The sequence below is a fragment of the Lycorma delicatula genome, chromosome 3 (genome assembly GCF_047948215.1).
Source record: "Lycorma delicatula isolate Av1 chromosome 3, ASM4794821v1, whole genome shotgun sequence".
NCBI lineage: Eukaryota > Metazoa > Arthropoda > Insecta > Hemiptera > Fulgoridae > Lycorma > Lycorma delicatula.
Window position 1 is genome coordinate 79333394 of NC_134457.1, and position 27104 is coordinate 79360497.

At 30.1% G+C, this 27104-nt stretch overlaps 1 long non-coding RNA gene across 1 annotated transcript in view; it reads right to left on the reverse strand.

Annotated features, from left to right (window-relative positions):
* Positions 1-5333: 5333 nt before the first annotated feature.
* Positions 5334-27104, reverse strand: part of LOC142320920 (uncharacterized) — a 335385-nt gene continuing 313614 nt past the window's right edge. Inside the window, exon 4 of the long non-coding RNA XR_012755510.1 lies at positions 5334-5400. This is a non-coding gene — a long non-coding RNA (uncharacterized LOC142320920). The remainder of the gene's footprint in view (positions 5401-27104) is intronic.

Consider the following 27104-nt stretch of genomic DNA (forward strand, 5'->3'; position numbering starts at 1 on the left):
CTTGAAGTAGACTCCAGAAATTTGTTTCTCAGTTGGACAATGAGAAGAAAAATTATTATTTGATTATAAAAATGTTTTGAATGAAAGACTGAATGATTGTTTCCTTTTGTCATATATCACACTGCCTCCAATTCTTTCATAATGTAATGACGAAAGTTATTCCATGATTTCATGAGAATTATTCAGAGAACACATCCGAATGTTCAGGCTGTCGATATAGCCCGATAAACGAAACCTTGTGTCATCTGAAAAAAATGTTTCAACGAGAATTTCTTCTTCTTTTTCATTTATAAAATCCAAAACCAATGGCAATATTTAATACATTTACGAAAATCAGTATTATGTAACTAACACTCTGCAGCTATTTTGTAAGTGTATAGTTTTAAATGTTTAGTCAGGGATCTGTGCCTAATACTTCATTAAATTTATATTTATTGTGACAATGTTTTGATAGATTCTTTTTGGATTTGAGCTATGCGATCAGAAATATAATACAATTTTCCCAATGTTAGGGCAGATGGTCTTTCAAACTCGGCTACATCTTTGACAGATCCAGTTCCCGAAATTTATTGATGAATTTCCACACAGCATTACTTTGTGAAACATCGATGTCTAGAAACATTTGTTAAAATATTTCATTCACGTATTCTGCGTTCTCACCACCACAACGAAACACATTTTAAACCACTCCCCAAAAAAAAATCACCATGAAACATTGAAGTTACGTGTGAACAGACGTAGGTGTTACTTTCACTGCTGAAAACATGAAAAATAAGTTAAACCGTGATTTAATTTAGATGCTTTTGTTTACTTGTACGGTTATACTTGATACACGCACTGTAATTCATTGCGTTAGTACTTCGAGGAGAGCCTAAGTGACAGACTAAGATTTCTTAGAGCACATTTGAAGAGTTAAAATTCATGAGTTATGTTCTTCAAAATCGTGCAGGTTGAGTTGCAGATAATTTTCCTTAAGATTAAATTTTACGATTGGAATTAGCTCTCTCCCTTCAGTCTAAAAACGCTTAGAATCCTAACAATTCAGTGTGCTAGTACTTTGAAGAGAACCTAACACAAAGGCTAAGAATTCTTGCCTTAAGATGAGTTCTTTTCAAAGGCAAAACGTTCATGAGGTACGTTCTTCAAAATCGTACCGACTAATTGGCAGATAATTTTCCATAAGAATTTTAGATTTAAGATTAAAGTTTGCGATTGAAATTAGTCCTGTTCCATTCAATTTAAAAAGGCTAAGAATCTGATTCTGTTAACTTATTATCCTAACAATAAGATTAAAGTTTGCGATTGAAATTAGTCCTGTTCCATTCAATTTAAAAAGGCTAAGAATCTGATTCTGTTAACTTATTATCTTAACAACAAAACTTACCCTAATTACAGGACCCGGCTTGTCGACACAGAATATTTACAGGAGGAAAGAAAATATCTCAGAAGTGATATTCCTCCGATTAAGAGAAATGTAACATTTTAGGGATTCTAAAATGCATACTAGCGTCACTAGGCTGACGACATAATTTAGTTGATCTTTTCGAAAACGGACTACAGTTTCGAACTCATCCCTATTTACGATCTGTAATTAAAATTACAGAAGTAAATTACGTTTTACTTCTTAAAATTTATTTATATATTTGAAGAAAAAATTAGTTTATACAAGATCTTTTCTGTGCTATGTATTGAGATCACCTCTTTTTTTTTGTTTATCCTCCGGAACCACCGTTAAGTATTACTTCAGAGGATGATATGTATGAATGTAAATGAAGTTGATTGAAACCCAACTACCAAAGAACACCTATATACACGATTTAGAATTCAAATCCGTATAAAAGTAACTGCCTTTACTAGGATTTGAACCTTAGAACTCTCGACTTCGAAATCAGCTGATATGCAATGACGAATTCACCACAATACCAAACCGGTGAGTTCTATTGAGATCACCTATTAAAATTCTATAAATTATCTCAAATGGCATTTTACGGTTTAATAAATTCCTCGGAACCTATCGTTTGAGATGCCATATAAACCCCGCTGCTTGTTTTTGTCCAGTAAATATTATCGCAGAATTCATTTTGATCTCAAAAATGAGCTTTCGTAATATCCTCAAAATCTGATATAAACGCATAGATACACATCTGAATTCCACTTTGTTGAGAAATAAGAAATTTAAAGACCCTTTTTGGATTTCAAAAATTATTTAACAATAACTTGATTTGAGTTGTGTTTCAGATAATACGTCACTGCCTCAAATACAATTATCGAAACACTTTTCAATCATCACTAAGTAGTTAAATTCACTTAAAATAATGGAAATTTCAGCGGAAATTACATCTTTTAGATGATAACGAGATTATTTATAAGCTACTCAATTAGATACCAGTTACATGCAATCCAACTAACTACGAACGATCTGCGTAAAATATCTGATATTCCCCAAATGTTAAAGAGTTTCTTTAATAGAAATATGGAAATCTTATTTTGATAAAATATGGCAGCTTTACTTTGTAAAACCGTTAAATCAAATAAAAATTAATTATTAAGTTTTCGCATTTTAAAACAGTTATTTCAAACAACTAATTACAAATTTTAAACGAAAAATTTATGCTATTTAGATAGGTAACCTTACTTTCTTAATCGGCTATCAAAACTTTCATTTTTTCAATAACTATGTTGAAGTAAAAACTTATGTAGGAATGTATTTCAAAAAAATAATAAACGTGTCTTTGTATATACATGTAATTCAGTTAGCATATTACATTTTACAAGGAGTTTACAAGTAGGATTTTACAAGGAGTTATGTGATACTATTAAAGTAACTGTAAATTTAATTTAAATATATTCATTTTAATTTAAAGTTTGAAACAAATGTAAGGATTATGGTATTGTTAAATATTAATTATTATTAAATTCATTTACCGTGGGGCATTTAAAACTATTAGGGCATTAAGTCTTGCAAGTTACTTTAATGTAGCTTAAATTTTAAGATTTAATAATTTAAAAAAAAACTTCAAATAATGTTTTCCAATTATCCGCGGTAATTTATTACTGTAAAATATTCATTTAAGTTTCTATCCTCATAAGATACAGATAAAAGCCGGAGAAAGGGAAATGAGAAAGTTGATGGAATGAGAAAAGCCTATCATTAATTTGCTAAATGTATGAACGTACTGAGGTATACACATTTTGTAGAATTAAATTCATAGATTTCACGTATCATGTTTTGGAATCAGTTTATTAAAAGGAAACTAGTTCTGCTATATTGAACAAGGCGTATAATTCTCGTAAAACTATTACGTATTTATTTCACCTGAAACAAAGTTACAATTATTTTGAATGCATTTTAATATGAATAATCGACTTCAATTGTATTGTGATTTAAAGTTAAGCTTTAATTTACCTTAGAGGTAAATTGAAATTTACATATAGCAATTGTGATAGACTTCTATGTTAACGTAAAGTTTACAAAATAATGCGACCGATTCGAAGATAATAAAGGTGAAGAAAGTTACATTTCTAGTAAGAATAATCGTATAAAAATATAGTAGTATAACTTTTTTAAATTATACGAGTTCGTTTTACGAAGCAATATTTTAACTTTTTTGAATAAAAAAATATGTTTTACAAGAAAATATTTAATAATATTTATAAATAGAATTAATAAATTTACACAATCATATAATATCCCAAAAATAACATAGATAAATTTATCATTCTATTTATTTTTGTAACAGAAGTAAAAGTTATCAAGTCGAATATTTCAAAAACTATTAAACATTTTCAAAATTTGAAAACTGAATGTTAGAGTTAAAGTAATATTATTATTGTACAATTACTGCCATACATTTTAACTGCTTAGAAAATTAATCGTACAGAATTGAGCTTGTGTAAATAATGAAGAAAACAAATATTTATAGATTAGACTGTAATTTATTTCAATTGAAAAACATGTTATTTTAATATTTTTTAGAGTCAGCGCACCATATAAAATCTTAATAGTAAAGTTTGAGGCGTTGTTTAAAACTGTAGATAAGTTAACTTTTAGGATCCTAACAAACATGAGAGATGTTACTCAATTGATGAATCATTAAGACTAAAAAAAATTAAAAAACAATACGTTCGTTAATAATCAAATAAAGAATAATGATAAATTACAGTTACAGGACTCTTTACAAAATAAAAAAGAAATTATTACTTGATTTCATGTCTGAACACATTATGTAAATTGTTTTTTTAAATTAACGAAAACTGTGCTAAGTAGACAAAGAAAAATCATTCATTCAAATTTCTTGTAAAATTTTATATTTGTTATTTTGTATATTTTTCTTCCGGTATTTAAATTATATATACATATCTATACTATTATATAAACAGAAAGAGGGTTTTTGTTCGTGATAAACAAAAAATTACTTGATCAGTCGCAACAAAAATTTTACCGATGTTTCTTGGAATAACTGAGAAGGTTTTAGATGTAATTTATCTCAAAAAATATATATATATATTATATATAGATAGATATATAGTAGTGGAGATTTTCTGGTTGAGGCCCAAATTTTAATGAATTGAATTAATGAACTGTGTGTCTCTGTCACTGTGTGAACTGGGTTTGAATTGAGTGATTCGAATCAATCGAATAAATAACATTAAAAAAATAATACAATTAAATTTGCATTAAATAAAATAAAGTATTATAAATAAATTTAATTTAAATTTATTTTATATTATATTTATGCATTTTGGTTTCAAAACCAACGATGGTATAAGTTAATCCAATTATTATGGTTGAGATTTTATATACGATTATTGTTTATTAGAAAACACGACTTGCTTTCTAATTTTTTTCATTTACTTTTTAATCACCGCTGTGTTCAAATTTAAAATTCTCTTTTGATTAATGAGAAAAATTAATAAAAGCAATCTCATGATTAAAAATGAAATAGCAATAATAATTAAGAATAATAAAAATAGAGTACTTTTTTAAAGAAAGACCAATTCACATCGTTATTCTATTACCCCAACTACTACTTTGCTTTCCCCAAAAAAATTTAAGCTAATTTTTTCGTAAATATTATGCCTATTAGAACCATTCTGCAATCTGTAATTGCATTTCCATTACGAATGAGAATTTCAGGAAACAGCACTTAAAGAACATAAGGTAAATTATTCAGTAGATTATTCAATATCTGATTTAGAAAGAAAGAAATTTCTAGTTGAATTTTTTAAAGAAATAACCTTTTTACAGAATATAAGAAAGATATTCTTATAAATGAGCCTATTATATTATTATTATTATTATGTTAATATAATAAAAGTTAACAGTTACTCACCTTACACACTGAACCAAACCCTTGTTTGAATTTTCAATTCACTTTTTTCATTGACATCACAACGTCTCTAGAACAATAAAATATAGTGAAGAAATAAAAGCTGATATATAAAGGCAAATAATTGTTTTTTTCAATTGACAACATAATGTAAACATTACCTAGACTTTAAAGTTATAATTCTACATCTACCGTCAATTTCAAATTTATTTATTTCCAGATTTTTAAACCGCAGATCACCTGTAAATCTTTGCAGTATTAACATCTTTAGCCGAAGAAAAATTCCACGGTATGAACAACTTGATCCAACCATTTAATAAGAATTGTAACCAAGCGGTTGACGGTTGCCAATAACAAATAGAGTATGATATTGCCGTAGAAATCACCAGTCCGATCGAGATAGTCACCTTCAAAAATATCATTCTTAGCTGTTTGAGCCTTGTGCATATTATAGCTGTTTGAGTTTGGTGCGCATCACGGATTATCTTTTCCGATGAGTTATAGGTTTAATAACTTGTTTCATAATAATAATAATTAATCTATGGGTGGTTTTATTTTTTCTCCAAACGTCTTCTGTTAAAATATATAATAAAATTTAATTTCATTAATAACACTTTTTATTAATTTAACATGTTATTAAACGCGTAAAAAATTGTACATGTGTTCTATTAGCTGCAAAATAACTCATATCTCATTATCATAGTTATTATAAATAATAACATATCTCATTATCATTCCTCAATTTGAGCAAAAATTTTCCATTTTCAGTAATTGCTTTTTTCAAACAGGGATTATTATTTATTAAAATTTGGTTTGTTCATTTTGATAAATTGAATAAAAAAATGTTTTCGCTTGTAATCATAAGTATCCCTTTTTTTCTTCTTTTTTTTTGCCCTACATCCCCGAGCCGGACATCCAATTAAGTATACTCGACTCGGGGAGGTGTCCTTTCCGGATCGTTTAATTGCCTGCCTCTAATCTCCAACATAAGAACCAGGCCCGGCTATGACGTTCCCAGCCCTCCCGCTGAAGACCGGGTCTCGGTCTTTCCTTTTGCCAGCCTCAAACCGACGGCGCAGGAGCCGAAGCCACCAAAACGTATCCAGAAAACCCACATCGCCGGCTGGGTCTCGGTCTTTTCATTCATTCGCACTTAACGGACCCCAGGAATCCCCGCTCCATCACGGGAACCCACACACCAGGGCATGTGAGCCCTCAGGAATGGGGCTGTCCGCCCAGCCCTACTATAAACTACACCCCTCAGTATCCCAGTCGTCTTGCCTCATCTTCTTTTATTCTGATAACTGTTCTTGCAAATATTGCAAAATTATTCCAGTTTCCGGACATAGCCAAGAGCCACTCTGAGAGCTGCTCCGGTCGGGTATGCATCAGTCCTGCATTTATACGTTGTTCCTCCCATCGTCTGCACTCAAAAATAGTGTGTTCGGCATCGTCAACCGCATCGCAGTAACAACAGATTGGTGACTCTCTCCTGCCAAACCTCTGCAGGTATTGTTCAAACGCACCATGTCCCGACATGAGTTGCGTTGTGTGGTAATCTAATTCATCATGAGAGCGATCTAGCCAAGCATCCAGGTCCGGGATAAGTCTTCTTGTCCATGCGGCCACTGCTGAACCTGTCCATGCCAACCTTCCATTGTTCTCGTATAACAGAACTGGCCTCACCTTTGGCTACACCGGACGCCCTTAGTTTTCGTCCTTTAATCTGCAATTCTATCGGGGAAGTATCCCTTATTTAGACAGGAATAATGTAACGAAACATCATCAACTTCTAAAGGCTACCCTTTGTTTCCATTGTCTCAAGCCTCTTTCTATTTTTCCGAGATCCGAATCTCACATCTGTACGTTAACGTATATACCACACAAATATTTTATCGTTTTCCCTCCAAGATTATATAGTTATTTACTATTAAGTTCATTTTATTTTGAGCTGTTTTTTTATTTATTTTTTATATTCTCTGTTCCATATTTTCATTGTGAAACACTCGCTAGATAGCAAAAAGTTTCAAATTGATCCAATATTGTATTGCAAATGTTTTACGTATAATAAAAAAATTAAATGCTACATTAGCTGATGAAGAAATATAAAAAGTATTCTCTAACAATCATATCATAACATTGAATACAGGCTACTGTTGTGTAATACAGCTCGTAAGAAAAACGTGCTATTCAATAACTTTTTTGCGGAAATTACTGCATCTACCCACATCACTCGCAATGACACCAACTATTTATCATATTTCAATTCTTAATTCATCGACATAATAAATCTTTTAGAGTTCGTGTATCAAATTATTAAAATGAAAATGCAAATTGAAAAATTTTTTTAAATAATGATACTTGATAATACATTAATAATTTGAGAAATATCCGATCATTGAAACATCGTGCAAATTGAGCGATTATGAAACTTTTGGGGGATAATTTTTTTTGCGTTTCACGAGGGTGAAAATATGAATCAGGTTAGCAAATAATCAAAAACGAGCACTTTTCTGTAATTTTTCTTCACTTTTATGTAGGAAAATTTCAGTAAAAAAAAATGAGGTAAAGGAAAATGAATTAGTCTGAGAATTAAAAAAAATCAGCCGAGATTTTTTATAATAATTGTGAAGCTTTTCTATATTTATTGATAAATATATATAAAGCGTCTAGTGTGAGTTTATACAGACTTTCTACATTGTTTGGTGATCCAATTGTGCACTGTAGCGTGACAGTGTTAGACTCTCGATAACTGCATGCGTTATTCAATATTATGTTTTCAAAGAGTTTTTGTGTTTGGCCAAAATAAATAAATTATTGAATTTTTATAATAAAAAAAAATCTTTCTTTCCGCAATTATTTGTTGATTAATGTGTTACGATTAAGTTATTTATAATTTGGTCTATCTGACTCCTTCATTTGTAGTAATGTTTGAAAAAATTTTCAAATATTTTTTTCTCATTTATTCACTCTTACAAGTTGCAATTTAAGTTTTTGCTGCTCGTATTTTTCAGTTCCAGGTAAAGATAAATTAGTTTCTAATTAAGCTTTTATCACTATCTGTGTGTTTTTGTATTTAATAAACAATTTCCAGTATAGTTCATCAATTAAGTTAAACTTCATTATAAAAAGGCCCGCATTAATTTTTATTTATATAATTAAAAATAAAGAATGTTCTCACAAAGATTTTTTTAAAGAATTATGAAATATTTCTATACAGAAATTCCGCTGTTCATTTAGAACAGCAAAATTACATTGAGTGAGACGCAGGTGTTGCAGATGTTTACATCACTGCCACGTTTATTTAACAAATTAATTTAAATGAATATAAATAACTTCACAGAAATTGTTACGAAAATGAATTGACTGATTAAGACAGTATCTCAAGAGAAGACACCGTTACAAAGATCAGACTAGAAATTTCTTGTTTTTAATCTTTATCTGCAATTACGGATTACTACTAAAGATAACAATTAGAATTAAAACTTTAAGATAACAATTTGGATTTTATAAATTTACAAATTATAACCTCTATTGAGGAACTCGCATATTGTGGAATATATTTATTAAGATGATAAATCCACAACTATTGAAGTCTAAATAATTTATTTTTATTATGATATTAAGAAATAAAAAAACTGTAACAATTATTATTGGATTCTCTAGCTCAGTGATGGCTGTAGGGGTATTAAAAAATGCTTAAAAAAATAAAAAAAACATTGGAAAATTTCATGCCATGTGGGAGACTGATGTTTTGAGGCCTATTTGTGTTTTAAAATTAAAACTCCACGATAGTGTTCTGGACTCCTATCTTTTTGTTGATTTTAATTAAAAACAAAACCTATTCTGATGATAATTAGAATGTTGGCCTCAAATCTAGAAAGTTATTCTCAATGTCTGCAGACTTTCAGAATATCGATCCCCAGAACGATGATCTTTTTTAAATTTATTTTTAAATAAATTTATTTTATTTAAATTTATTTTTAAATAAATTTAAAATTGACCGATGGCCTTTGTAAATATTTTCATGAATATTTCATAGAAATAATATTTTGTAACTTTGATATTTTTTACGTTGGGTGTTGGAGTAGTACCTAACAATATAGTTTTTTTTCTTTAAAATCTGCACTTTTTAAGTAATATTATCTCTAACCTCTACCATTTTGTTTTATTCAATTGTCGTTTATACATTATGAATTTCGTAATTTTAGCGAAACATTTTGGAACCTATTTCATGAAAAATTGGTACAACCATTCTGAAGTTATAAGGATAAAACAAGGAAAAACAAAACTTCCAACTAAATAGATAATAGGGATAAAAATGTACTTCTTTGTACATTGAAAAAGTGTTTCTTAAATATTTTTTTTTTTTTTTAATATCATCAACTAATTTTTTCATTAATAGCCTTAATGTACGCAACATAATGTAGGGAAAATGTTTTTTTTTTCCTCCCCTACTCTCCCCGACCGGATATCCAATTAAGTATACTCAGTCGGGGAGAGTGTCCTTTTACTCTCAAAGGAGGCGTCCCCCACCCGCCGGCTATACGTCCGGCACGGCAGGTTGGCCTCCCCGGTCTCGGATCTTTTGTTTTACATTGCCTGCCTCTAATCCCCCGCTTTAGAGCCAAGGTCCGGCTATGCCGTCCCCCAGCGCCTCAGCAGGGAACCGGGACTCGGTCTTTACGCCTTTGGCCTCTAATCGACAGCGCCGACCCCACAAAGAGCCTAGGCTCCCGCAGGGACGACCCCGCCGACCGGGACTTGGTCTTTTATTTTAACCCAAACTCAAACTCCCCTGGAGTTCACCCCCTTCTCAGGTACCCGAACACCAAGGCGTTCAACACCAGGGAAAATGATAAAAACAATTTTACTTGCTCTTAACCCCGTGTTCTTTAACTATGGTGGTTTGTAGGAATATTTTGTAGTATTCATTAAATTAATTTTTTCATTTTGTATGAAGCGTTGTAGTCTGTTATATACATTTTAAGTATTGTAAAAACTACAGTTTGTAAGAAAATAAAGTTCGCAGACGTATGAAGAAAAAACAGATCAAAAATTAATTTATAGTAAATATGGTATAATTGCTAAAATTTACGAAATTTAGAATAAATATAGTGTTGCACTTATTTCCTATCATTTTACCTATTTAAAAAAAATTCAAATAGCTAGGAACTTTAAAGAAGCTATGAATTCATACTAACTAAAATTTAACACTTGCAATGTTGCCTACTATATTATCACTAGAAAAACAGTTAATGCCTTAATAGATTTCCTCTTAATACATGCGCTCAAGTGTGCATACACACACACACACACACACACACACACAAAAAAAAAAATATGTACCTCTCTAAACAAATATATATATATATATATATATATATATAATGCTTATTTTTCCCCGTTTTTTAAAATGAAGAATACTTTAATTTGATGACAAAACATTTTTTAAATAATTCTAAAATGTTAATTCCTTTTTTTTACATTTGCATGGTAAATTTTTTCTATATCATTTTTATAAAACTTTTTATTTTATTTCCTTTACAATTAGGTATAATACTTTTATAATGAAATTTTAATAATAACCTAACTTTCTCAGAAAAGAAATTTGTTCATTGATTAGTCTAATTAAAACAATGATGATCAATTGATTAATTATCAATTAAAAATGTAACCTAGTTAGAGGTGTTTTCATGCATTACTCTCGCTTCTATATAGATCTTCTGATTAATTTTACTTCTTTAATAAAAAATTAATGTAAAATATGTTACATAATAAGCAACGAGAAAATAACATTTACCGGGTGGCTAAAAAGTAAAATAACCTCCTTGTAATTTTTTTTTATAATAAGATAACTGGATGCGGTTTGCGACATTCTTCCTTGTACCGAGGGGCTACATCAATGAACATGTATTTCACTCTTTCTGATTTTTGATTAGCGTGTGATAGAGACAGCTAAAAATTTAAAATGGACGTCCAACAATGTGTTTGTATCAGACAGTTAGAATTACGGTTGTATGTTACGCTTTAATTTTTTTGTTATTTGATGTATCCCGATTCTCTCTGAAAATCTTCTCCGATAAGAGAGGATAATTCAGTAAGTCCCAGTTAAGAATATTCGGCCTTCTGGGTTGGAGAGGGGAGGGGTGGCTCAAAAGTTTTAAATAGGATATACGGTCATGTGATACTTGTTTTAAAGGTCTTTGCGAGACAAGCAAACGGTATAAAAAAAATTAAATTCTGACTCTTTAAACCAACGTGACGACTACAAATCTCATTACTTTAATTAAAGATCGAAAAAATTAATTATAAAGATTTTCAAATACTTCTTTTAATGAAACTTAAGTCTTGAATTTAAAAATTATTTAATGATTAAAAAATAATTATTAACTCATTTTTAATTCATAAGTTGGCAGCTGATAAAAAATTAAACAAAGGTAAGTGACATTTTTCAAAATTTATATTCATTGTTGATTTTATGATAAGTAGTTAACAGATGTTGAAGTGTAACTGCATTAGTATTATTTTTGGATGAATTTTTGGGTTCTTTTTATCAGTAATCTTAAAAAAAAAAATAAATTACAAAGGTTAAACATAGAAAAGGTAAAAAATATTAAGGAATCAAAATTTTAAAAAACTTAATTTGGATTCAAAAAGTTTAACCTGAAACTTAGAAACCTGATCTTTAACATAGTAAAATTATCTACGGAAAAAACTCTTGAATAAAATCAATGTTTTTACAATTAAGGAAAGAGGAGGTATAGTAAGTAGTTTTATTTGGAGAAATAAAAACACACAAAGGAACAACCAATGCATTTAATGTGTGGCATCCTGAAACTTTAAGGATCAAAGTCACAGATTTAATAGAAAAATTTCAACGCATTGGTAGCGTTTTAAATAATAAAAAGCCAGGCTGACCCAGTAAAGATGAAGTTATTGAAGCAGGAATATTAGCAGAAATTTCTGTTAATAATCAGCAAGAACGATTACACTAAATAATAACTTATTAGGTGATCAGAGAAAAAAAAAGAAAACATAAATACCATCCATACCAGGTTCAATTAGTACAAGAACTTATTAAATACGTAATTTTAATGGAAGGTTGAATTCAGTGAAATTTTGGCACAGCGATTAACAGCAAGAAGTATTTCTTGCTTCAATATATTATTTACCAACGAAGAGTCATTTACTTTATACGGTTCTGCCAATATAATAGTAGGTCTATTAACAACAATAACACATGGTAAGAAAGATTTCAATGCCGAGGTATTGAATATGATCTCCGGTAAAGCCCATAAGGGCTAAGTATGGAGGGGGTGGCGTGGTGACCGAAACCGTCAGATGGAGGGTATCTTCCCCTAAGAGATCAAACATAATAGTAGTTTCTGAACCCAAGAAAACTGGTATCGTTAAAGTCATACCCAGCATCTATAGCGGTTAGGTATATGGATTGGAATAATAGCTGATACATTCTTGGACCTTATGTCATGAATGGTGATTTGATGACACATACAGTGCTTTGCTAAACGAGAAGATAATTCCAGCTATCAACATTTTGATTGAAATAAGTCGCCGACCAAACGGACAACCTTTATTCATGAGAGAAGCTTTTCCAGTTAGATGGTGCTTCTCCACACTACGCTCGAACGTGAGAAATGTGTTGAACCAGCAGTTGGATAGGTCAACGGGATAGTTTTGAATGGCCAACCAGGTCAGAGAAATCCTCTTGATTTCTTTCTCTGGCGGGATTTAAAATCAACCGTTTATAGCTCACAGCCAACTTCTCTCGAAGAATTAAAGGAACGCATTGAGATAAAACAAAGGAAGATTTCATCAGAAACTTTTCACAATGTGAGAGTAGCTTTCGAGCAGCATCTGTATTACTGCATGGAGGAACAGGGTAGGCAGTTTGAACATTTAATACGAAGTGAGAAGCAATAACATTTTTAACTGAAAAAAGTTTTTTGGAGATATTTTTAATTTATTAAATTATATGACTTTAAAAAAATAAATAAAAGATAGAATTAATTACACATGAGAAATAAATTAAATTGCCAACTACTTATATTAAATAAAATTTTTCAAAACTGCAAATTTAATTGAAAGTAGTATTTGGAAAACTTGAAAAACTATTTTTTTCAGTTTTTAATTAATGTAATATTTGTGTTGCCATTATATTTTCAAAATTTAATTTCTTTGATATCGTTTCGCTTGTCTCGTGAAGACCTTTAAAACAATGTATAACATGTACCACTTAGAAATTTTGAGCCGCCCCTCCTTGAAGACTGAATACTTTAAATTGGAATTTGATAAGTTATCCTATCTTGTAGGAGAAGATTTCCAAAGGAGAATCGGTATACTTCAAATAATAAAAAATTAAACGGAATCATACAACTGAGTTCTAGCTATCTGAAACAAACACATTGTTTGCTGCTAATTTTGGTTTGGGTGATCAGAATTTAGTTTTAATTGTATAATTTTTCTCATCTCATCAAGCTCTTTAAAATGATATACAAGTGACCGTAAATCTTATTTAAAATTTTTGAGTTCCACAGCCACCACAGCCCAAAAATAAGAAAGAATGAAATATATACGTTTATTGAAGTAGCGCTTCGATACCAGGAAGATTGCCTCAAATTGTATTAAGTTATATCAATTATAAAAAAAGTTAAATGGGGATATTATTTACTTTTCAGCCATCCGGTATATACTCTGATACGTGTTTTAAATAACTGGACCAATTATTAAGTAAATTATTTAATATAGAACGTTATATATTAAGAAAATAACAGACTAAAAAAAAATTAATTAAAGAATTTCTCAATAAAATTAAAGTTAATTAACGAAGAATATTTCTTTATAATTTAAATTAATATTTTTAATAACTTTGTTATCTTTTGTAGTTATAATATCATTCTTCTGTAATAGAAATATTTACCTTATATAAATTTTGTATTTTTTTTAAAATTTAATATTGTCGTCTTTTATTTATCTATTTTTTGCCTCTGTCTTTTTATTAAAATTAAAATAAAAAAAAGCTTAGAATAAAAGTTAAATAAAAAAAGCTTAGATAAAAGTTTTTTTTAATATTGTATGTTACATTAGCCTTTTTGAAAAATAGATAAATGTACATAAGATATATTATCAAAAAGTATTCACATTTTTTTCTTACCTACGTTTCATAGAAGACTAGCAAATTAGTCTCATTGTCAAGAACTTTTTTATATGTTTATTTAGATGTAAATACATAACACACACATTGAAATCAATGTTATTGAACCAGTCTTAGAAAAAAGATTTGTTTTAAACTAAATTTTGTTTATTTATTGGAAGGATTTTAGACACGTCTTGAATAAAATAGCTTTGCCAATTACGATTAGGACAAATAATTTTTAACAATCATTTAGAACGTTTTTTTGATATTCTATTCAGCTTGATTGTCGAGGCGTTCATGAACAACACAGTGGTTTTTGATGAACTGAAATTATATCCCGTAGGATAAGGGCACAACTTATGTCCTTTAACGATAACAAGATAAAAATCAATGCTACTAGTAATATAACATAGAATAAAATATGCCAAGTAGATAAATTACGCTGATAAAACTATTTTTGTTTCTTATCAAGCGATATATGAACCCAATTTGTTTTTTAATGTTGAATAGAAACTGAAGTCAGAATTTATCCATCGTCCTACTCTTTTGAAAAATGTCAAAAATTAAATTTTGAAAATCGTTGAAATTATATGATGCATGATTACGTAAGTACGTTTTTTTATTTTAAATGACAACGTTATATTTATGTGCTCAGTATATCTTATTAATTCCATTAATCAGCTGTTAACCATGAAACAATAAGTCATAACACAAACATCACTTATCAAGACAATCACACTTTCCAGTGAAGCGTATATGAACAAGATTCATCATGGTTGAACAAATCAAAAGTTTGTTGGCTTTGTTAGCCTACCGCTTTTAATAGTATAATATCTTCAGTCAGTATAATGACAGAAAGTGAATTCTCATAATGTCTCCTAAGTGTATTACAGGCAGTCTTTCATACGTGTGGTGACTTCACTTTAAAATAACATAAGCAAAACATTAAACCTTTAATTAAAAAAAAATTATAAATTTTACTTTGTAAAATCGGTGATGAGGTTAAGAGATGGGCTCCTAATATAATATGCAATAACTGTGCAATCGATTTAAGGTATTGGCTAAAAGGTACACGAAAGGCCATTTGGTGTTCCTATCATTTGCCGCGGACTAAAAGATTACTTAACCGATTGTTATTTCCGTTTTGCGCTTGGAATTTCTAAGAAGTCCAAATACACTGTTCTCTATCCTTCAATGCTCTAGCTACACTTAGACCTATACAGTCGCCACCATGTAACGGCGAGATTGGAGTGGAAACGATTACTACCCAACGTAAAAACATGTTTCTCGATCTTGGTAATCCCCCTTACCAAATATTCGTTCTATTTTTAACAAATGAATGCAACAATTTTGAAATGAAATACAGTCGGCTAATTCTGTACTGTACATTGTAAAATCAAATAACCGATGAAAAAATATTCCATTCGGCACGCCGGAAGGCGAAGGTAGATTTCACCGGTGCTAAATAGGGAATAAAAAAGATTTCCACCTTAAAATTAAGAAAAATTCAAACTTAATACAACAATGGTTGCATGTGAAAAGCAATTGCTAGCTTACGACAAGCACCATCTTACAATTCCAGCAATATTTTGGCCATCCCTTGTCGTAAGGGTTGGTTATATCAAAACTTATTTCAGATAAAAGTGTTAGATAATGTTTAGAGGACTAAGTAACACTTTAAGCCGATTCGATACTGTGCCTATTAAGGGAGAAATGATTTTTTTTTTCTTCGAAACCTCATTTTTTCTACCCCGTGGGCCAATCACCTTTATTTAGATAAATTTTAGCCCCTTATCGAAAGAATAAGGAGCTAAAATTTAATTTTCCTACAGTTTCTCTAAGATTCTTTCTTCATGAAATCATACAAATTGTTTACCATTTTTCGAGCCTGTCTTCGAAGTTTTTTACTTTTCACAACTGACTTAAATTCAGCTATAAGTATTCGCACGTGAACGAACTACTTTAAAAAGTTTAAAGCAGTAACTTTAAACGAATTCGATATTTTACTTAATAAAATTCCATTAGAGAATCTATTAGGTTTTTTTTATTACAATATTCACTTTCGATTTTTTTAACTTTTTCATAATAAGGTTTTTAGTTTTGTCGCTCATCGAATTCATTTTATCTTCACACAGTTTCTGCACTTCTGATATCTTAACGTTATAGCGATATTTTGGTTTTTCAAAAAGGTCTCCCCATTTCTATCCCTAAGGTCCGATTTTGTCCATTAACAAACTCTACTGAGATTTTGGGTCGTTACATTTTATGTATCAATTTGAAATGATTGGACGCAAAATTATGGCATTTACCGTATCCACAAGAAAATGAAAAAAAAATTATATATATATATATATATATATATATATATATATATATATATATATAAACTTTTGAATTGACGTGGTTTTAAAGTCTGGAGGATATGAAACGTGAAAGTTATGTCGAAAGTTTCCGGAAGTCAATCATGGTACCCATTACAATAGATATAGCTTTCTTATGAAATCAACCTAAAATATTATCTATTACTAATTTCTGGATAAATATTGCGATAGATGGTTATTACTGTAACTTAAATTACTACTGTTACTTTAGTTACTATTACTTATTACTTAGATGAATTGAAATGAAAAATGAATTATTCATTTAATTGCTCAGCTAGAACGCTGTTCTCGCTGTCATCACCATCTTCAGTGTACTTGTCATTATTATCACTGTCACTACATAAAAAGACAATGAAAGATTCCGTCAGAGAATCTATTAACGTTTCTTGGTTACAATATTCACCTTCGATTTTTTTTAACTTTTTCATTATAAGGTTTTTAGTTTTGTCGCTCATAGAATTCATTTTATTTTCACATAGTTCCTGCACTTCTGATATCTTAAACGGTATGTTGTGGCTCACAATATTTTGTTCTAAGTCTGACCATACCGTTTCGATTGAATTTAAATCAGGATGGTACGGAGGAAGCCGCAGAACTTGATGCCCACTTCTTTCCAGCAATTCGTCAATTTGGTATCGTTTTCTTTAAGCATTTGAGACGAAAATTGAATATGATATTTCTGTAGCCAAACAGTCATGTCTTGCTTCTTGCTTGATGACAATGGAAGTTTTTCAGATAGGGTGTTATGATACGGAACGTTGTCAGTAACTACTACAGACTTAGGAAGAAGGTTAGGAACTAATTTTTCTTCAGGTCATTTCAAATAGCTTTTAATATTTATACTATCGTTGTATCACCACTTTTCTATTTGGCTATTCAAGTTTACATTACGTTTGGAATAAAATCTATTTGAATAAGTACATTTCACCTCTGGCGTGAATTATAATTAAGTCCTCCATCGTTGTCGTCAGCCCATGATTTTGCATTTGAATGAGATGATAAAACATAGCACTCATCTAAGTATACCATCGCCTGGTTATATTTTCTAAAATCACTGATTACCTGCAAATATGAAATACGTTTTCTGCCTATCATGTGTTTTCTTTCGTTTTCTGTTTTGCATCTCTCGAAACCTAATTCTTTCAAAATTCTTCTTAAACTAGATTCACTACCGTTAAAATTAATTTTAATTTTCAATTCTTTACAGAGTTTGTTAATTGGTGGCAGTTCTCCTATCTTTGAGTGAAATTCATTATAGTTCGCCTATCCACACCTTTATCAAAATCATCTAATCCGGTAACTGGTTTAGAAGGTTTCATTTTCTTTTTCAGGGTGATGAAACAACATCCTCTCCCGTCAGATCGAAGAAGTTTTATTTTCCTTTTCTTAGCCTTTAAACCTTAGTCCTGGAAATGCAACAGGCAGCTGCAGTTCTCTCTTCACACTTCATAGCAATTAGATGCTTGTCATATTTTAATTTTCCTACAGTTAAAGATTCTTTCTTCATGAAATCATACAAATTGTTTACCATTTTTCGCACCTGTCTTCGAAGTTTTTTACTTTTCACAACTGACAAATTCAGCTATAAGTATTCGCATGTGAACGAACTACTTTAAAAAGTTTGAACCGTAAACCACGTTAAAAACATTTTACACAATTCATATCGTAAATTAATGGACTATTTAACAAAATACGACACGCGCCAAAAGAACCGTACCTATAGGCAGAATCACAGAACTGAACTTTATATATATGGAAAAGCAAAAGCGAAACAAAAATAAAATAAAAATAATTGTTTTGTATTAGAAATATGTGTCACTTTCTTAATATTTTAAACAATACATTGCTTTGTAACAATATTTGCATCATGTTCATGCTATTAAGAGACAACTAATCATAGTGTGCACATATTTCAGAGAACAACAGTATAGCAGTGATGTGCGGGCTGATCATCCAAGCTCGCCGTTACCTGGCGGCTATTGTAACTAATCGTAAATCCATTCTAATTCCCAAGGTTCCTAAAAACTTGTTTCATGAAAACAGTAATGAAAAAGAGGACATTATGTAAGAATCACGAGTCAGACTCTGAATTACAATCCAATGAGCTGGGATATCATAAAGACAGCAAATGATTTTGTAAGAGATTTAAATCTATCAAAGAAATCAAGCTGAACTTTTAGGGTCAATATTGCAAAGCTGGAATTTACTTTTAAAAAGTACAAAAATCTCGAGCTATCAAATCCGACAGAAAGATTTTTTTCCAATAATTTTCAGAAAAAAATTACTTAGTTTACTGTACAAATATTGTTGAGATTATGTTACAATTAAATCGTGTTTAGACATGAAATCAAGTAATCATGTAAAGATTTCTTTATTTTGTAAAGAAATGTAAAGAAAATGTGACCGTGCAACTTCTTATTCTTTTTACACTTAATAAACATACGAGTATTACTCTTATTTAAACTTTGATGATTCACTAGAGAATCAACATGTATCGGTTATTAACACCTTTAAGGTTAATATATTTAAACAAAAATTATGTACCTGATCTTTTAATAGGAAGAAGTTATATGACGAATGAAGTTACATGCGGATTCTAAAGTTATTAATTAACATGTTTTCAATTTGAATAAATTACAGTTACAGTCTAATTTACAATATTTTATTTATTCTCGTTACCACAGCAACGGCAATTCTTACGATTCATTAACTAAACAGTTAAAATGTACGGCAATAATTGTACAAGGCGAGTTAATGAATTTGATGAGAGGCGCCTTTCCATTGATTCCTCCAAATAGAGATTAAAACCAGTTCTGCTTCACGATAGCAATAAATATCCTTTTGTATCTATCTTTGATGAAATAAATATAAAAAAGACGTATGATGTTATGAAAACAATTTTTCAAAAAGTAAATTATTAAAAACATTGTTGAAACTTGTGTGGAAATTTAAAAGTAATTGTTCTTTAATTAGGCCTGCAGTTAGGGTACACAAAATACTGTTGTGTTATTTGTGAATTGGATAGTTGAACTAGGGATCAGCATTAGTAAAACAGTTGAAGAAGCGCAAGAATTTAACTCCTGGTGAAAAAAAAATTATTCATGAGCCTCTAGTTAAACCAGGAAATATATTTTTACTGCCTATTCATGTAAAACTCGATTTAATTAAACAATTTGTAAAAGCTACGAAGAAGGATAGTCAAATACAAAAATTCCCAAATTAAGTTACGGGGAAAATTTAAAAAGATATTTTTATAGGCCCACAAATAAGAGAACCGGTCAGAGATATAATGTTTAACTCTGTGTTGACTGATATAGAACTAATTGCTTAGACAGCGTTTAAAGGAACTTGCGAAAATTTTCTGGGTGTTCATAAGTCGCAAAATTACCTGAACATTGTACATAAACTGATAAATTCATACAGAGCTATGGGATAATATGTCACTAGAAGTCCATTTCCTGCATTCACATCTGGATTTCTTCCCGCCAAACCTTGGGACAGTAAATTATGAACACGGTAAACTTTTCCTCCAAGATATTTAAGTGTTAGATAACCGTTATAAAAACAAAAAATGCTAATATGGTAGCTGATTACTTTTGGGTTTTGATTCGAGATATAGCTGAGGCTACCTACAAAAGGACAGCATCTGCTAACAAGTTTTAATATAAGTACATTACATCAGGTTCCCATAACATTAATTATATTAATTTTTATAGACGTTTAATGTGTCTTTTCTATTAAACTGAGAGTGTTGAAAGTTTCTAGTTACATCGATAATCTACTCAAAGAATTTTGCAGAGAAAGGTTTCACACTTAGATAAATATTAAAAAAGTTTTATTTTATGTATCACTGGAACAAAAATATATTAAAATCCACTGATTATATACTTTCCGTTTTTCTTTTAATTTCTAATTTTGAGTAGACCTCTGTTCAATTCGTTTTCTCCACAAATTAAAGCTGTGGAATCATTCATATTATATTGAATTTTAAAGTGTAACAACAGAACTAAATCTCAGTTTGTAAATAGTGCGAAGTAACTGTGGTAAAACTAAACCTTTTACCGTAAATATAAAGTTTGACCATCTTAAGTCAAAACAACAAGGTTAATATTTTTTAATTAATCATAACACTACAACAAAAAAACACGTTGTTTTGGGTTTAATCCTATAGCACTTACAATAAAACATAAATGAAGAAACCATAAATAATAAAAAATAACAATGAAAATAAAAAAACGAAGAAATTAAAATACAGTATATATATATATATATATATACTGACTAATTCATCAACGTCCAGCAAAAATTACTGAGGATAAATTTATGAAAATTTGTATACATGTTCGTCTTAGTGCATACTAAGAAAGGATTTTTTGAAATTCTGAGATTAAAGGGTTAAAATAGAGTAACAATGAAAGTTACTATTCTTTTAATTTATCGGTAATAAACGAAGATATCAATTTGATTTTTAGTGAGTATAATATTCATGTGAATATCTAAACATTTATTTCTAGATTTTTTTAAATACCGAGTTAAAATGAATTTTGAATTTTTTTGAAACCTGTCTACATTGTTTAATTTGTCGCTAAGAAATGAAGTAATAAACTTGATTTTTGGTGTGTGTCATTTTCACGTAAATATCTATTTCTAGATTTTCTAACCTATTTCTAGATTTTCCGAAATTCAACCTTGAAAGGGTTGAAGAAAAGTAAAAATAATTTGATTAATTCTTGCAAATTTTCCCTGTTTCTGACTACTAAGCGAAATATTCACTAGATATGAGCTTGAAAATATCTTCGGGTAAATATCTAAAAACCATTTTCGGTTTTTTTTAATTTCGAACTTTGAAGGAATACGATGGTGACCTAACAATCAACACACCCATTGCTACATTGTGTACGACACGACTGACTTCATCTGCCTTCGGTTACTTGTCTAAAAACATAAAATAAAAAATTGATCGCGACGGGAAAAGCAAGTAACCCATACAGCGCGGGTGGAGCCATGTCGGAGGGATGCTACTATATATATATATAAAAAATATGTCGTAAATGGTCCATAATCAAGAAGAAACTACTGAAGATTAAAATTTTTGTACACGTTCTTCTTACGGTGTAAGTAAGTACTAAGAAAGGATTTAATGTAACTCGGAGTTTATTTGGTTAAAATCGAGTAACAATGAAATCTACTTTTTTTTAAATTTCTCGGTAACAAGTGAAGTCACCTTGAGTTTTGGTGTGTGTAATCTTCATGTAAAATCTAAAAATCTCTTCTAGATGTTTTGAAATTCGATCTTAAAAGCGGTGAAGAAAGGTAAAAAGATTTTCAAAAATGATAGCAAATTTCAAATTTTACGTTTTTCCGATTATACTAAATGAAATATTCACTTGACTTGAGCTTGTATATACTGTTCAGATAAATATATTAAAATCATTTTCGGCTTTTTTGAATTTTAATATTTTAAGGGATAAAAAACAAAAAAAAATGTATTTATTAATTTATATTAATTATTATATACACTTTTGTCGTTTTATGCTACCGCTATTGAATCAATCTTTATGACATTTCATAACATTATTATGGTAATTTGTATTTGTAATTCTGATATGTATTTCGCGAACGAAGCCGGGACGGGAAATCTAAAAGCTTGGCTAGACGGGAGGAGCGAGCGAAGCGAGGTCTGACCAGATAAACATACCCTGATTGCGACGGGAAACCCAAGTAACCATATAACGCGGGCGAAGCCGATGGGGATGCTAGTACATTATAAAGTAAAAGAAAATGATTTTAATATAAGGAATTGGAAGAATTTATTCTAAAATTATGAACATAAACTGCAATCCATAACAATTAAAATAACTGTATTCTACAAGTCACGGTGATTAAAATTATATTTCATTTCATCCACAATACGTTTGATTTAGCAAGGATATTACCGATGAAGTTATTTTTATGATTTCCTCGTATCAAGTGGTAGTTAAAAAATGTAATCCCGTTCTTACCATGAATTAGATCTTCCATTATTGAATAAGTAAGGAAAAACGATTAATATTGGTAAAATGAGGTTTTGTAAATAAAATTCAGATGTAATGGAAAATTATTTGAATTAACCAAAAATAGTAATAAACATAAATTTTATATTTTTGATCTTTAATTAATTTTATTCACTAATTAAGTTATACAATATAAAACATCCGTTGATTACAGTAAAACTAATCAATTTCAGTTAATAAACCACTAAAATTGCTCTTACCACAACCAAGAGTATGATTTACTATGGAATCTATCATCAAATGAAAAACTTCATTACTATTTATCTATATAAGTAGAATATTGTAGTTCAAATAATAATTAAAAAAGTTTAAAAGAAAAAATTCATATTTTTAAAGATATTTGAATTTATAATTAATTAATAATAAAAATTTTACACAACATACTTATTTTTTGATTTTTCACTTATTACTAAATTTCCAATTAAATCTCATACAAAAGATTATTTTAGAATAAAAGAATACCTGGAAAAGCATAAAATTTATTGAAAAATCAAAGCTAATAAAGAATTATTATAGAAAAAAAACTTTTCCGTGATTGTATGATTAATAATTCAGAATATTATGTAAATTCCTTGCTGACTGTTGCATTATTTACAATTAATTGTTTATAGCTGAATTTGCAGTGACTAACAATCCGATCAGATCTTTTATTTTACTGTATAAAAAAAATTAAACGTTACAACCACACAATCCACCAATATAAAATTCAGAAACAGGATACATACCTCAGAATTAACAACATTTACAATTTATACAGATAAAAAAAAAGTCTATCCCTAATTATTGGTACTAATACAACGCAACCATTATTTAAACAATTATACCTCTCAGAGCTATGTGTACCATCTAGCTACGTAGAATCATTAGCAGATTAATGATTGTCAAGATTATATAAAAAGTAGGGTTCAATTGATAAAAGAACTACAGAGAAATATTAAAGTTAAGAATTAACCTCGGAAGTCTTTATTCCAATTTTTTTACAAAATTACCAATATTCTAGCATGAAAAGTTAGCTGCTTATAGATAAATATGTGGCCAACAAAATAATAGCTCCATTTTCAGTACTTAGGAAGTTTTCATAGAAATTATTATAAGTAAAGGAAAGGCAGTTTTTTATCTGTATTAAAATATTAGCATATTTTACCATAAATTTTAGGTTTTTACAGATTTTTTGACTCTAGGTAATTTTTAACAGATTTACAGTGATAATACATTAAAAAAACTGAATAATTTAAAAAAATAAGAAATTATGTATGTATATCACAACAATGAGGAAAATGTAGCTGAATTATTGTATAGAGTGGCCGGGAAGTCACCGTACTCCTAAAGTTAACGAAAAATATGAGTTAGGATATGTGTTTAAAACATATGGTATTTCGTTGGGGTCGGCTGGCAACAAGGTTTTACAACGTCACCCACTCTGAGTAAAAAACAGTTGAGCTAAAGTGGATGACACGAGTAGTTACACCGTTGGGGAGCAGTTAGTGACAAGTGTATGGGTTCATGAACGACAACATGCTAATCAAACAATGAAGTTAATTAGTGATATGTTTCTGCAAAATTTTAATAACCCGTCACCACGAAAAGCAACAATGTTAACTTGGGAAAAACGTTCTTTTGATTTAGGCAGTGTTAAACATAAGCCGCGGAGTGGACAAAAGTTAACGCGGTTAGAAACATGTGCTGCTGTTGCAGTTTCCATCGAGCAATCTCCAATGAAATCAACTCGTATACGGTCAGGTGAACTTCATATACCTCGGACAAAGAAACAAGACCATATGAAAAATGAATTGAAACTTAGACCATTTCGTCCGATGTTCATCAATGAACTGTCAGATGCAGACACAGAACGTCGCGCTGCATCCTGCCGGGCTTCATTAGAAAAATCACCCGCTACAGTGCACCGTGGAAAGGTGAATTTTATTGACGAATCTGCAATTTATCGCAGTTTGCATGCCAGAAATATGCTATTTTGGGCGAAAGAAAATCCTTATTATGCGACACAGCTGGAAAGAAATCCACCGCACTTCATGATATGGACTGGAATGTCAGCTCGGCATTTGCTTGGCCCTTATATTTTTGACGGGCCAGTGAATGTAGAAACTTGAGATGTTGAAGGCACGGTTAATTCCACAACTTCAAGAGAAGGATCTCATGGAACGAGTATGGTTGCAGCAGGATGGAGCAGCTGCACGTTTTGCTTATCGGTCCACGCGTTTCTGAATGAAAAATTTCCAGGACTTGGATTGGTCGCGGTATTCCAGCGACTCGACGATCACCAACTCCGTTATCATGGCTACCACGAAGTCCTGATCTCTCCACACCAGACGATTCATTATGGGAAATTGTGAAGGTACACGTATATGCAAGTCGCTACACCACAAATGAAGAACTGCGTGACGCTGTGAGGGACGTCTTCCGTAACGTAACACCAGAAATGCTCCGTCGCATGTCACAGAGGACGTAGGGTCGTATAGAACTGTGCGTGCGACAGGAGGGCAAGCAAACCCACTGTACCATTTAAATTTTATGCTATGTATCAAGTGAGTGAATAGAATAATTCATTATTATATTGCATTTTTCATTTATAATTCATTACAAAATTTTAGTTTCATTTTAGGGGGCACAGTGACTTCCCGGCCAATTTGTACAATAATTCATTTAAATATGGCATGTGTTAGTAGTATTCACATTACATGATCTAGTTAACCAATAAATGAATATAATTTATTTTCCTCTCTCTTACTCTCTTTCTACGATACCAAAAGAGCACGCGCTCATTTATAATTACAATACTCCTTTTTTTTAATGATGAGAAATGAATTTTTTAGCGTATGAAAAAATGTCACGTCTGATCGTGACCGGAACTTCCGGATGAATGGCAAAGATGCTACCACTCTTCCGTAGAGACCATTGATGGAGTGGTAAGGAGTTTGGATTGCAAACTTTTATTATTTATTACTTATACGAGTAATATTATTTATTACAAAATTTTATTATTACTTTTATTATTTTGTTTCCATTAAAATGTTCCTTTTTTACTTTTGCTTTATTATCTTAGGAAAATAAATATGTTTGGATGGTAATTATGTTAATTGTTTTTTGACAGTGAACTGCAGAACTATTGTGCCAGTATCCCTAAGATAAGTTCAAAATAATTTGTCTTAATTGATTAAATGAAAGTGGTTATATAATGATCAGGTGAAAATGAAATAGTGAACTACAGACCGTCAAAACCAAATATTTAAAATTATTGGAATAATGTCAATTACGTTATCAAATAAAAATTACTAATAACGATGAAAATAGTTTAACTGAATTGAATCACACAAGATTATTAGAGAACTGGTTAAATTGGTACTGAAAAAAGTGAAATAAAAAAGTATGTATAAAACAGTGAATACAGGCGACTAAATATTGACTTCAAGCACTTAAAAATTTAGTACTTTGTGAAAATCCTAGAGTAAGTGTTTGACTAAAGAATCCTGTTTTCAAAATTTATATGGATTTTTTTTGTAAATTTTTTATTACAAAAATAATTTAATTACGGCAAATGTAGATACATTGATATAATTTATTAAAGAATGAGGGTAGGACTACATTTCTCGTAATTAGGTTTTTATAAATGTTTAATATCCTACTGTAGTTAATACTACAACACTAGTAATTTTCATAAAAACTAAAATTAAAAATTTTAATAAACCCACGATAAAAAATCTTAAAAAAACGTGAATTAAACAACTGTATTTTTACCTTGTAATCTTCTGTGACATTGTGATATTGTTTTTAAGACCATAAAAGTTAGTTTTTGATTGACCGTAGTGCGTGACCCGTAGACTGTATAGATAAGCTTTAGTTATCACCATAGTCGCGTACGACGGTTAATCAAAATCTTAAATTCTATTGTCTTAAAAACAATATCACAATGTCACAGAAGATTATGAGGTAAAATTACAATTTCTTAATTATTTCACGTTTTTAAGGTTTTTCTCGTCGTGGGTTTTTTAAAATTTCTAATTTTATTTATTACTTTTTAAAGATGTGCCCAACAGTAAACGTTTATAGATTAATAATGATGAGTTTAGTATACTTGACCAGCATAAATTATTTAATAATCACACAATAACGTAACCTTGCTGGAGTTAGAAACACATCTACTGCAGCGCCCCCTGGCGGCTTATAA